Here is a 15002-nt window from a genome sequence, read left to right as displayed (position 1 = left end):
CCCCAATGTACTCACGTTCCCGCCTGTCACGAAGCTGTCGGGCCAAGTGCCTCCCCACCTTGTTACCACAAGAGTAGGACTGTCGGCCCAACCTCAGTAGGGTGAACTCCGCCCTGTTATTATAATGAGCCCTCAGTTTCCCTCGTACCGCCGTGAGAGGCCGGAGGGTCACCCTCGAGGGGTTGAGTTTATGCGCCTGCTCGAGAGAAGCCAGTTCAGCCTCCAGGGCCTCCCTCTCCTTGCGTCGCAACCTATTGAGTTGTGCATTAAGGCCCAAGCAAGTGCCCCTGATGGACGCCTTAAAGGCATCCCACGTGTTGGGTACTGAGGTATCGGACGTCGGATTGAGGGCAAAGAACTCCCTAATGGCCACCCGCAGCGCCTTGTTAGAAGCCTCGTCCCGAAGTACCGAAGCTGGGAAATACCATTTCCGTTGCCCGGTGTCTGCCGACGACCAGCGCAGAGTAAGCACCAGCATGCTGTGGTCCGAAACCGAGAGGGGCAGTATGGTGGAGTCAAGGACATCTCCTCTTAGAGCCTGGCTAAGGAATATATGGTCCAATCGTGAATATGAGTGGTGTACATGAGAAAAAAACGTGTAATCCCTGGACGTTGGATGTAGAAACCGCCACCCATCAACCAACCCCATTTCCGCAACTTTTTGCAGTGACATCTCAGAGAACACACCAGTATCCGCCCTGCGAGCGCCAGAACAGTCCAGCGCCCCGTCCCACACCAAATTACAGTCCCCCATGAGGAACAACTGCCCTTCAACAAAATCACCCACTTTATGCAGCAAGCCTTGCAAAAACTTATTCTGGCCAGTATTAGGAATATACATCACAACAAAAGTACAGAGCCTCCCCTGAACCAGCCCCTTCACCATCAACCAGCGGCCCTCCCTGTCCGTGCGTATCGCCACAGGCTGAAAATGCAGCGAAGCATGGAAGAGGAGGGCCACCCCCTTATGCTTTGTGGATGCAGAGGATCTGTATATTAGGGGATATGCCTTATGCTTAAGACGCAGCTCATCTTTGCGTGCAAGGTGAGTTTCCTGGAGTCCCACTATATCCAATTTGTGGTCCGTTATATATTTCCACACCTTTTGCCTTTTCTGCGGAGAGTTCAGTCCCTTAACATTCCAGGTCCCTAAGCTAACAGGCATCGTGAGACAAAAAACAAGAACCCTCTATAACTCTGGGACATGCCCTCCACCCCTGCCAGAAGGTACCCTGGTCACAACACGTATTAAGATCAAGCTCCCGCCAACCCTCCTCCCCGCAATCCCAACCTTGAGTCCCATGCCAAATCGCCCCGCATCTCCCATACCAACAGCACCTCCCAACTTCCCGCCCACCACCACATGATACAATCCACAACACGTCCGCGTCACCACCAACACCCCCCCTCACCCCCAACCCCAACACCCCAAACAGCCCCCCCAAGACCCTCCCCCCCCGGAAATCCCCAAACAAACCATCAGAAGTCCAAAAAAGTCCTCCAAGGGATGGCGAGGAGACATCAGCCGATGTCCCCTATAGACCTCATACCTGGGTGTCTTCTCATAAAGTACATACGAACCCACGGTACCTGCATTGGTGCGTCCCTCCGACGCCAGTCCAAACATTCTTCAGAGATCACGCCGCCCCGGAACCCAGCTGAGAGGCAGATAGCGTGGCGTTGGCAACCGAAGCCACCGCGTCGTCTCGTTCCTGCATGCTGGCCGTCCTATCAGGCATCCCCCTCCCCCCCTCTCCACCCACTCTGTGCCAGGAGGGGGACCGTCGCCGGCCCCTCGCAGGAGGACTCCTATCGCCGGGTGAAGTTTCCGGCTCGCCAATTCCCAGGAGATCCTGTGCCACTTGAAGGGACCTGATCTGTTCAAGCCTATTGTTCCACCGGAATATGATGCGGAACGGGTGGCCCCAAGAATACGCGATGTTGCGCTCCCTCAAAAAGGCAGTAACAGGCCGGAACTCGCGCCGTTTCCGTAGAGTGGAAGCCGCCAAATCTTGGTACAATTGCGGATGATGTCCACGAAACAGGAGGGACGGAGCCTCCCGCGCCTTCTTCAGAATGCGCTCCTTCAACTGAAAGTCGTGGACACAGACTAGGATGTCAGGCGGAGGGCCCCCCCCCGCGCCTAGGTAGACCAACCCTATGAGCCCTGTCCATCTTGACGTCGGTAATTTCTTCGTCTCCCAAGACCTGTTGGAATAGCGTCAGGACATAGCCTCTCAGATCACCAGACTCCCCGTCCCATGGTACCGACTTAATACGGATGTTGTTCCGCCTGGAGCGGTTCTCCAGGTCCTCCGCATGGGACTGCAGGTCCGGATTCTGTTCCCTGAGACGTAGCACATCCTGTTGCAGCTGATGGACATCATTTGCCAGGTTGAGATCATGGTCCTCCAGGGTGGCCACCCTCTCGCCCACCCCATCCAGGTCTCTCCTCACCTCCCTAAGGTCCGATGCGAGTTGGGACCGTAGCTCGGAGATATCGTCTTTGATGGACGCAAACAGCTCGGTCATGAAGGCTTTGGTGACCGGCGCCTCATCTTCCTTCGATGTGGACGAGGAACTCGCCCCAGGGGACGGCGGGAGTTGGGAGCCCTTGAGCAGGCCATCCTTGCCATTCTTCCCCCTCCTCGGGACGCCCGCCATCTCAAGACCAGTCGCCCTCCTTTATTTTTATATATACAAAGTCTCACCTAGTTAAAGCACTCGTGAATAGGTCCTCCGTTCCTTAATTTTTATTAATGTATCCCGGTAAATAAATGCTCGCGGCTGCCGTGGATGTGGACGGAAAAAGGAAAAAGATGTCATTTAAAACCTCGTTTTCCTTATTGTGATTCACCATTTTTAACATTATCATGAAGCCACCCCTATCTTGCTATTCCCCCGTACTATGGTTAGGCTTACTCTATAGTGCTAAGGTTATTGCGTGTTTCAATTGCAGCACAATTCAAATATGATTAAAAGTTTAATCCACCCGCTTTTCCCGCTGCTCTGCCCTGAAGTCGGGTTGTATATGTCACCGTGGTGAGGTAACTGTTGGTATCTATACCAGACTACACTTTGATGTAAGCAATGCGGCTACGTTCACTGCAAACCTCAATAGGCTTGCTTATTTTAAAAGAAACTGCCCGTTAACCGCTATTCGCGGTAGAGCATACCTGTAGCGTCCAGCAGCACTCTTCCCGGGGGAGGAACCTCTTCCGGCACGTTCGTGTCACAGCGGGTCCGGGTAATAGAAAAAGGACTACGCTGTTGACATTCTCCTTTTTAACCTCGCAACATAATGACGTGCAAGTGGCGGAACTACTCTCAGTTTTTTTTTAAATTAAAGGGAGAAAACGATGCTTTATATATATATATTCGTGTTTTCACAGTCCAGACCTTAGATAAAGCTTTATGTATATTTTTGTGTGCACCCTTTATTGCAACTACCTTGAATCCTATTTGTTCATGATTCATGCCCACGCGGCGACCTTACGAAATAAAACGATATTTGATCGAAGTGTCTGTTGTCCGCTATTAGTGTGAAGTATATTATTTAAACAGGAGAAAAACTTTTTTTCTGTTTATTTCTCCCCTATATTAATCTATTTAAATATTGATGTCTCTCTGTACTGAACTTCTGTAACTATATGACGCCCTATTGATTACAAGTCTTGCTTCCCCATATTTGGTTACACTCGATAAGGTCATAATGGGTATCATACTACGAATCCTAGGTATCATATTCTTATATATTTATTTGTTATTAATTATACAAGTTTATCGTGTAAATGGATTCATCATATTTCTCAGTACTAAATGTACTACCTAATGAGACTATTTTTAAGTGCCATTAAGATTCCCTATTACATGTGATATGTGTCACACGTCTCTTGGGGCACAATGCCAAAACGTATTATTTTCATTATCTATACTTCATGAGCTGCAATTGTACAAGAACCTCTAGCCTAGTTCATGTTATGATCCTCATCCAGTCTTCTTTATTATTCAGGCCCTTATCTACTGTGTTTAATTTTGAAATATACCACTGTTCTCTATTTTTACGTTTAGTTTCAACATTCCCACCTCTTTTGGAGGTGGCGATTTTTTCTATGATGAACCACGTAAATTCTGTGTATTTGTGGTTAAAATTAGTGAAATGCTCTACTAACGGGGCATTTATTTTGCTCGTCTTAAGGGCTGATTTGTGTTCCAGAAGGCGGAGTCTCAACTCACGACCCGTTTCGCCCACATATGCTTAGCCACAAGGGCACAGAATCAAATACAGTACGTTACTGCTACGGCAGTTATTTAGTGTTTTGGAGGTCATTGTGAAACTGTTATGCGTAACTGTCTTAGTCACATTACAGTTTTAACAAACGGAACAATTTCCACATTGTGGTTGCCCACAGCTTTGTTACCTGAGATGGTTCTTTGGGTTTTATTGCTGTCTTCCCTGTATGTGTGGACCAGATTTTTACGTAGATTATCGTTGCGTCTAAAAGCGCAAATAGGCTTAGGGATTTTGGTCTATCTTCCATCATTAAGAATGTTCCAGTTACAATAAATCACATTCTTTAACTTATTACTGATACTGGAAAATTGGCTTACAAAAACCAACTTTGAATTTTTTTCCAACTTTGCTGATTTTTGGGCGGGATCAGGGTATAACATGGTCTCTCGATTATAAAATCGTGCACGTTTACAGGAATGCTTGATCAGTTTCTTTGGGTATCCCCTGTCAAGCAATTTCTTTTTTGCCACAGAAGGCTGGATTTGTCAGGCGGAAGAAACATTTCTTTGTGACAAAAATGCCAGAATACCTGCAATTTATGGTCTCCCAAAGATTCATAAGAGCACACAAGAACCCCCTATGAGACCAATAGTCAGCTGTATTGGCTCTTTATTAGAACCGCTCAGCCAATATGCTGACACTTTCTTAAAACCACTTGTGGCTCAACAACAGTCCTATGTCTGCGACTCTGCTCATATTATATCCATGCTTGAAGGCATGCCATATAATCCTAATAAACAGATCCTAGTTACCCTCGACATAGAGGCGTTGTATACGAACATACCCCAGGACAACACCATTGAGGTTATTCAGGAAGTTCTTGAAACCGCAGACCTTGGGGGAGCCAATAAAACATTTATAGTACAATGTATTAAATTGGTTCTTAAAAACAATATGTTCCTATTCAAGGATGAGCTTTTTATTCAGCGCAAGGGCACCAGTATGGGAACCACTTGTGCCCCAAGTCTGGCCCGTCTATATGTTGCTAGATTTGAGGAGAGGCATGTCTTCAATGAGGCAGCGCCATTTTTTTAAAACATTCTTCTGTGGTGCCGCTTCATTGACGATATCTTCTTCATTTGGGAAGGAGATGTTGAAACATTAGAACAATTCTTAGAGTGGCTAAACCTAGGGGATACGAATCTTAGGTTCACAGCAGAATATGATGCAAACAGAGTGCATTTTTTAGACATCATTATTAAAAATGTTGATGATGTATTGGAGGTTGAACTATACACAAAACCGACAGATAAAAACACCCTCCTCCACTACAGAAGCTATCATCCCAAATCCCAGCGGGATAATATACCGTTCGGACAATTCCTCCATTTGAGGTGGAATTGTACCAATACATCAGACTTTTTAATGCACTCTGAAACACTAAAAAAGAAATTGCTTGACAGGGGATACCCAAAGAAACTGATCAAGCATTCCTGTAAACGTGCACGATTTTATAATCGAGAGACCATGTTATGCCCTGATCCCGCCCAAAAATCAGCAAAGTTGGAAAAAAATTCAAAGTTGGTTTTTGTAAGACAATTTTCCAATATCAGTGATAAGGTAAAGAATGTGATTTATTCTAACTGGAACATTCTTAATGATGGAAGAGAGACCAAAATCCCTAAGCCTATTTGCTTAAGGCCTACGTTTCCAATGCATTTACATGGTGCACTTTTAAATATCGCAAAGCACACGTTCTCCACGTTTTTCTGGCTCAGCCGAGCCAGGCCCTTAATTGAGGCTCCGAGTCTCTTCTGTCTTAGAAAGCTGCAGTTTAGGTATGTATCCCTGACCTCTACCTTACATCCTGCCCAGTCGAGCGGTGCCCGGCTCGGCCTGGTCTGCCTGCCAAGACGGTATTTTGCCTACAGTTATCTGCTCAGCCTCCGCAAAAACACATTCCAGTCTAGTGAAATAGGTAAACATATTCCCGGCTGCAGAGCAAAGGGCCCTGCCTTCCTGTCTCCTTGCAAGTGATTTACTGAACCCGTTACCATGGTAGGCCCATGGCCCCGTACATTGCATGAAGAACCATATGCACGCACTAGCATTCAGTATTGAACGGCCTCTGCCCGAGAGACCTTTTTACTACAGATAATACATCCTCTAAACACAAGATACCAGATATGCTATAGGTGCAGGTCGTTCTGACATCCCAGACACCAGTCTCCTCTACTAGTGCTAAAGTCAAGCCCCCAGTTCTCCCCAGTTACACGTCTTCACCACGTCATGCTCAGTTGCGCGCGCATCCGTGGCAAAGGTTTCTGCTGACCCTGCAAACTCTCTCTAAGCATCCACCCACTTGTGACACTTCTCTGACTCATCAAGTGCACGCCTGCGTGTACGCCCCCTTACACGCCTTCTGTTACGCACATGTGCTCTTATCTCTCTCTATTCACTTGTTACGCCTACTGTATTCATTTCAATTGTACAGTTTTACTATATATAATGTGTGATGTTAATAAAATGTTGAATATCCCTTCCTGAACCTTAGTGGTGATGGAACCCGATGTCCAGTGTCTCGAGATACTTAATTAAAGCCCGTATGACTCAGATACCACGGACTCTGCCTCTCATTTTTTATTGAGCTATCCTTATTGTCATTTAATGTATAGAAAAATAGTCCCGGTAATTTTATTTACCACATAATCTGGCGCCCGAACAGGAACCCCTCCCCTTCCCCATGCGCCGGCGATGTAACGCAGGCCCCTGACCCCTTCTACAGCTGTGACGGACTCCTGTGCACACCTGCGGGTTTTCCTGCTATCTCCCTCAGGCCCACGGAGGAGACGGAGACTGCGACCCGGCATCCAGACGAGGCGGTGAGGAATGCGGAGGATCCCGACCAGAGCCCCAAGCCGAGAGAGCAAGGTCCGAGGTATCCGGAGGCCCACCTGTTCCGAAGCGCATGCGTAGTAGCAGCCCGACGCCGTAGCAGTCCAGTCCAGTCCAGTATCGAGTTTCCGAGGCCTTCAGTTTCTGCTTCCCGGTGAGTACCGTTGTTGGGGACGCATATAGACGGGTTCATTAATTTGTGCCCGGTCAAGACGGGTCTGGGTACACAGACCCGGTCCAGACGTGTTCACTTAGGTGGATACGGTATGACGTATCTCTTTATGGGACAGGTATGTCTGTACTGTTTCAGCAGTGCATCTAGAAATTTAGTATTCTAGTAACATATCTCGAGATATTCAGAATTGTGTTTTCTATGTACTAGGTAGTATCTGTCCGAAATGTTTTAATGTGTTTAATGTCGTGGTATGAATGATTGTTTGCAATCTATTACTGTGCTTATTGTGTTCACTTTCAAGTAAGTTCAAATATGCCACTGTTTTCGAAATTACGTCAGATAGGAACCAGGAAAGGGATACTCGAAGAGGCAGTTCCCGTCCCGCCTAGGGACACTCCCGGACATTTTATGTACCATAAACATGGCTTAGATGCCATACTGTATTTAGACTTATGGGTTGACTATACCAAGGATCTGGAAGAGAAGTATAGATGGCCTGTCTCAGGGACATGGGATGCTGAATGCATCATGAGAGTAGAAGAAGCATTATGGAAAAAGAAAGCCAGACAATCTCAGAAAGATGCCATAGAATTATGGCGTAAAGAAGCGCATAGAAGAACAGAGAAAGAAATCAGGAAAGCAGAGAGAAGTAGAGAAGAATCCGAAAAAGCTAAAGAAAGAGAACTACTAGAAGAAGGTGAACGAGTTCAAGCAGAACAATTAGACAGACAAAGAAATGTCCTTATTACAGGTCTGTATCCTGTTCTCGCCGAGGGCCTACCTAAGGCGACCCCGGAAGTACCCCGTAACTTGCCGCCACCATTGGTCCCGACTAAACTCCGTCATAAACAGACCGCAGCGGACATTTTCCTTTCTTCCTACTTAGATGACACTGTCCCAGAGTATGCAAATACAAATCCTCCTCCAAATATTCATCCTCACAACCCTGTTCATGACACGATTCCCCCCATTGTTTCTTCCCCCACTGTTTCTCCTGTCACTAGTCCTGGCAATCCTTTATATCCGCCTGCAACCCAGGGTCAACCTACATTACCTACACCTACTTTACCAGCTATACCACCACCAGCGATAACACAGCCAGTAATACTTGACGGTCACACTTCAGGAGGAGCAGTAAGAGGTACCTCTATCACCCCGCCTCAAGTAAAACGAACAACACTAAGAGAAGCAGCATTACAACGCACACCAAAAGTAGCTACATACGCAGCCCTTAAACAGTACCTTACTGATTGCAGATATGATCCAGTACCAGGCGAAGACCAGATGATACTATATTCAATACGTATACGACGGGTTACAAACTATTTGACTATTTTACCAGATATGAGAGAACATTTAGATAACATATATCACTTTATTAGAACGGGGGAGAGACCAGAAAGTATTCACGAGGCCATGGCACACAGGAAGGCGGAGACGCAAAATATGATCTTACAGTTTTTGATAAATTGTTTGATAAGGGAACAAGATCAGCCAGGTAAAAGCAAAGAAGAGATGAAAGTCCTGATAAAATGGAGTGACAACATAGCTGATGGTAAACATAGTAAACAAGGTTGTATAGAATCCATGTATAGAAAGATTCGTAAAGAAATTCTAGACATACACGCAAGGGAAAGAGCAGCGAGAGAAGCCGAGAAAGCGGAGGATGAAGTCTCAGAGGACGAAGATATAGAAACTGAAACCCCAACTAGAATAGCGTACCCATACCCATACGCCCAGAATGCAAGAAACGTTTTCTTTCTCCCATACCAGAACAATGTTCTCTTGAGCATCTATGCCAAGTCACTGATAAAGTACTGAAACAACGAATAGGTTACAGTGATCTTAGTACCATGCATGAACAGGAACTAGCACGGTCAGCAGTACAATGGGCTGGAAATACTAGCGTATATAAAGATGATTCAGTAGCGCAAACATTTTTGAATCTTTCCCCAGACGAACAGCGATTAGCTGGTATGTACATGATCCAGCATCTCATTACACTATATGAGAGTCAGCATTCTGATCCAGGTCCCCTATATAATATATTGGAAGAGTTACTCCTAGGTAGATGGAGAGGCCTAGGTACCGATTTAATGAATATCATTCTAGAACAACGACACAAATACAGAACTTTCCTGACGCCGCATTTTGTTCCCGTTCCACCCCCAGTAAGGAAAACCTTTTACACAGACAGACAGAATCCCTTACGAGAAGTTCATCCCGTCCGGAAGACAGACGGTGAGCTGGAACGAGTATTTGTGTACACCCCCTTAACGAAAATAGAACTATTGGAAATGAAGAAATTAGTGCCCTGTCACGATAAAGATCCAGCAGGGTTCCACCGTGAATTAAAAGATATGCTCCGCATGGGGGAGTATACGTATCCCGATATTATTAAAATGTTAAAGGTACTGTTGCCAGCCGGCATTTACGAAAAACTGAAAGAAAAAGAGTGGGAGGTGGGAGAGAAAAAGATTGACTGGGCAGAATTAGAAGACGAAGACAAAACACGAATCCCTGGTACTGGTCTTGGGGAAAAAGCCAAAGCATTACCTGAGTTGTTAATACAAGTTTTGCCAAGATTACTAACTACTAAAAAGGAGGACTGGGATGCAATCTCAGCCTGCAAACAGAAACAAGACGAAGACACTAGTGATTTTTATTCTAGATTCGAGAAATGTTTCATTATTAATAGCGGCCTGAAAACAAGTAGTGAATCATACCCACATCTTTTTGTTACCAAATTAGTAGAGAATTCCTTACCACAAGTTAAAAACAGAGTACTGAAAGTCGAGAGTACATGGCAAGCAAATAGCCCTTCTCAAATGTTACAAATGTTACAGTATCACCAGAACCGAATTAGAGAGGAACACGAACACGAACAGAGACGTATTAAAGACACGAAAATGAAAGTACTAGTTGCTCAGTCTGTCCCAGCTGACGGTCAGAAGAAGGGTACGGCACCGTCCGGTCATTCTGCAGCTCCCGTTAAAGGGAACTGCAATTATTGTAAACAGCCAGGTCACTATATAAACGAATGTGCCGTTCTAAAATACAATATCGCTACAGGCAGGACGAAAGAAAGACCGCGTCCTCCTAGACAAGAACATGTTCCACAAAATATTCCACAGAACACGCAACCTCCACAGAATGCACAACAGACAGTAGCTGTACCCCAACCCCAACCCATTGCTGCCACACAACATGTCACGCAACAAATGTACCAGTATGCGCAATCGGATTACCCCGATTATCAGCAGTACTCATGAAACAGCCTAGAGAGGGAGGTTGGCTTTCCCCTTATCGAGGTTCCTGTAGATCAAGAGGGTCCCTATGTACATAGTCAGGTATTAGGGAAAGACAGAAAATTTTTGATTGACACGGGGGCGAGCAGAACTACCATCAGTCATGACGAGGTTCCAGAGGCACCCCTCTCAGGCTTCACAGAATGTTTCCCTGGGTTTTTCAGGAAAGCCTATTGTTAACGAAGTGTCAAAGCCAGTTTCCCTAGAAGTTGGTCCATTGTCCCGTACTACAGACTTGTTGCATACGAAATCATGTCCTGAAAATCTGCTTGGTATTAAAACATTGAAAGCACTAGGAGCAGTAATATGTTGTTCTCCAGAAGGAGTGAGATTGTTTTTACGTGATTTTAAAGGACATTATGTTTTGAGAGACTTTGATCCAAGATTGCAGAATGTACCACAGCATTTATGGGCACAAGGTCCGACTGATGTAGGTTGTATGCACATTACACCATATCGTGTTACACTCAAGCAAGGAGTTGTACTGCCCCGAATCCGACAATACAAATTACCACCTGAGGCTGAAGCAGCCTTACTGAAAATTATTGACGAACTGATTGCACAAGGAGTGGTTGTAGAAACCGACTCCAATGTATGTAATTCTCCAATCATTCCGATTCTTAAACGAACTGACCCAAATGCACCACCGGTCTACAGATTGGTGATCGACCTTCGAGAATTAAACAAATGCATAATACCCCAGTACCCAGTGGTCCCAGATATTTCCTATCTGTTAACTGCCATTAATTCTGAAGCTGCGTTCTTCACTGTAATCGATCTCAAGAACGCCTTCTTTAGTGTTCCCATTCATCTGGAAAGCCAGTATCTCTTCGGATTCTGTTTAAATGGCCGAAGCTTCAAATTTGCACGTGCTCCTCAAGGGTTCACGGAAAGTCCTAGTATTTACAGCCAAGCCCTGAAACGACAACTAGACAGTATTCACATGCCTACTGACACTGCCCTACTACAGTATGTAGATGACCTATTGATTACTGCACAGACCGAACGTGACTGCGAACGTGCATCACTGACAGTCTTGTACTTTCTGGCCGAGAAGGGGCACAAGGTGTCCCCTTCGAAGCTGCAATTCTGTGCCCAGCAAGTGGTATACCTTGGGCACTTGCTGTCCAAGTGGGGTAGACAGTTGACACCAGACCGCATCCAGTTAATTGCACATGTTCCACAACCCAAGACACAAAAGGAAGTACGGGCCTTCATTGGCCTCACTTCTTACTGTCGACAATGGATTCCTCAGTATGCATACCTAGCCAAACCACTCATACAGTTGACAACACAGGAGGCAGCGACTTCGACTGTCCTCCCTTGGACTCAGGAACATACACTTGCTTTTGATGAATTGAAGAAAGCCCTATGTCAAGCACCTGTTTTAGCGACACCATGTTACAGCAAAACTTTTACACTTTTTGTCACTGAACGCGATGGCACAGCATTATCTGTTCTTACACAAGATCAAGCAGGAAAACACAAGCCTTGTGCTTATTTTTCTAGTACATTGGATCCAGTGGCCCAGGCTCTGCCTGCGTGCCTGAAATCAGTTGCAGCAACAGCTCTAGCAATCAGACAAAGCGACTCAATAGTGTTAGGACATCCCCTGACAGTACAGGTTCCACACTCTGTGGAAGTTCTTCTGAACCGAACCCAGACACAGCACCTGACCATAGCAAGACTGACAGGATATGAATTGACATTGTTTCAGCCACACATAGAGATCAGACGTTGCAACACTTTAAACCCTGCCACATTGTTACCCTCGAGCACAACTGACCCTACACCACATGACTGTGTGGAAGTCATCAATACTGTAACAAAACCAAGACAAGACTTGACAGACATTGCATTGCCCGACCCAGACCTGACACTTTATGTGGATGGTTCATGTATGAGAACAAGTACAGGAGAGTTAGTGGCCGCATATGCAGTGACCACTGAAACTGAAATCATAGAAACACATCGTATTGACACATTGTCTGCTCAAGCAGCAGAGCTCATCGCTCTGACCCAAGCCTGCATACGAGCCAAGAACCTGAAAGTAAATATATATACAGATTCACAGTATGCATTCGGAGTCGTACACGACTTTGGAGTCCTCTGGCAAGAAAGAGGTTTTTTGACCTCTCATGGAGCCAAGATACAACATGGTCCCCTCATTCAAGCTCTGTTAGATGCAATACACTTGCCCACAGCCATTGCCATCATGAAGTGCAAAGCACATATGAAAGTTACTGACACCATTTCCCAGGGTAACGACCTGGCAGATCGAACAGCTAAACTCACAGCTCAGACTCAAACAGACATACCGACTGACCCGACAAAGACTGAAGTATCATCACAGACACATTGTATGACAGTTAAAGATCCAATACAAGATGTACTCGACATACAGACACATGCCACTCCAGACGAAATCAAGAAATGGACTGAACAAGGAGGGATCCAGACAGATCAGGGATGGATGACGAAGGGTAGAGCCACATGGTTTCTCCCCGACTCTATGGTTCAAGTTATCATAAATACAGCACATAGTCCAGCACACTTAGGAGAAAAAGCCATGTTAGACAGCATACAGAATATCTGGTCCAACAAGCATTTACGAGCAGCAGCAAAACAGAAAGTGCGTACCTGCATGATCTGTTGTCAGTTCAATCCAGGCAAAGGCATTCCCGTGGAACAAGGTGGATTTCATCCTCCTGACCACCCTTTCGAAGTCCTCCAGATGGATTATATCCAGATGGACCGATGTCGAGGATTCAGGTATGTCCTCGTAGTTGTATGTGCCCTATCCAGATGGACAGAAGCGTACCCAGTCCCAGATTACACTGCCGTGACCACTGCCAAACAGTTGGTCCGTGAATTTTTCCCGCGATACGGCTTGCCCCGTGTCGTGTACTCAGATAATGGACAGCCATTCTCGTCCGAACTCATGAAACAGGTATCGCTCCTGCTAGGGTACCAGTGGAAATTTCACTGCGTACTACACCCCGAAGCAGCTGGTCTCGTTGAGAGACATAATCAGACTCTGAAAACACGGTTAGCGAAGGTCTGTGCAGAAAAAGGTGTAGATTGGATGGTAGCCCTGCCGGTTGCCCTCTTTTACATGCGTATGGTAGCTCATTCCAGAACCGGACTATCCCCGTACGAAGTGGTCTTTGGGAGACCACCGAACATGTGGGGTACGCCTATGCCGCGTAAGATCACTGATGTTGATAGTAACATGCTGACAGATTACCTGGCTTCCTTGATGTCTGCTCTACTCTCTTGTCGTTCACAGGTAGCGGCTGCCTTCCCGGACAACACCCAAGTGAAACCGCATGAAATCGTTCCGGGTGACCTGGTATGCATAAGGAATTTCGATCGCACGAGCCCTCTGGAGCCCAGGTGGAGGGAACCGAAACTGGTGTTGATGACCACAAGGACCGCAGTAAAAGTAGAGGGAAGAAAAGGCTGACTCCATTCCAGCCACATCAAGCGTTTTCATGGACTGTGTCCAGAGACATTTCCCAAGGACTGCCCCGATACCGACTCTAAACTCCCCCTGTTAGAGAAAACTCCGCAGCAGGAGTACAAAGCCAAACTAAGGTCTAGTAAGTCAGACAGCGTTTAATTGTTTAAGTCCCCCTCGGGTGAAGCGGTTAGACAGGTTTCTGACATGTATAAGATAGACCCAAATAGTCAGAGAGATAGGCGAATCGAAAAGAGAGAAAAATATTGCAAAAACCTGCACAGCAGATGCATCATTACTTTAATCATTATGTTTGTTCTGAGTATATCGGTTATATGCATAAGCTTGATGCTACATGTTTTCTTTCCTCCTCTTGGTTCACATGTACATTCTTCTTTTAATGACACCATAGAGCACACATTCAGTGACCTGCCCCCTCACGAGCTGTCCTATCGATTAGCACTGCGCAACAACACTTTCATTCGTATGTTACACCATACTCACCAGACCAGCAATGCCACAAATTGCTGGGTATGTGGCCGACTCCCTCCTTATCAGAAATACAAGGGAGCTCTGCCCCTCTTTCCCTACCCGTTTACACATAATGGTTCGTGCGGAGCATGGTTTGCTTTAATGTCCTCCTTAGACAGTAATTCCAAAGTTTCCCAAGGCAATTGGATATGGGGGAACCTGAATACAGTCATGAATAAAGCATGTTTCCCAGACGCAGACGGTCTTCCCCAAAGGATAGGGACCGATCTAGAAAATGAAGTGTATGAATTAGGCAATTTTTCCCTCAATCTCATGATTCTGAACGTCCAGTCCGAGACTAATTCGGACTTGCCGTTTATAACGGTTTTACCAGTGAAAGGCGAATTATGTGTTAGAAAAAATGGTTCAGTACATTTAGGACACAGTGATTGTAATACT

Source organism: Lissotriton vulgaris, chromosome 6 (genome assembly GCF_964263255.1).
Source record: "Lissotriton vulgaris chromosome 6, aLisVul1.2, whole genome shotgun sequence".
Classification (NCBI taxonomy): domain Eukaryota; kingdom Metazoa; phylum Chordata; class Amphibia; order Caudata; family Salamandridae; genus Lissotriton; species Lissotriton vulgaris.
The sequence above is the reverse complement of the archived record's forward strand: the minus strand, read 5'-3'. Positions refer to the sequence as shown.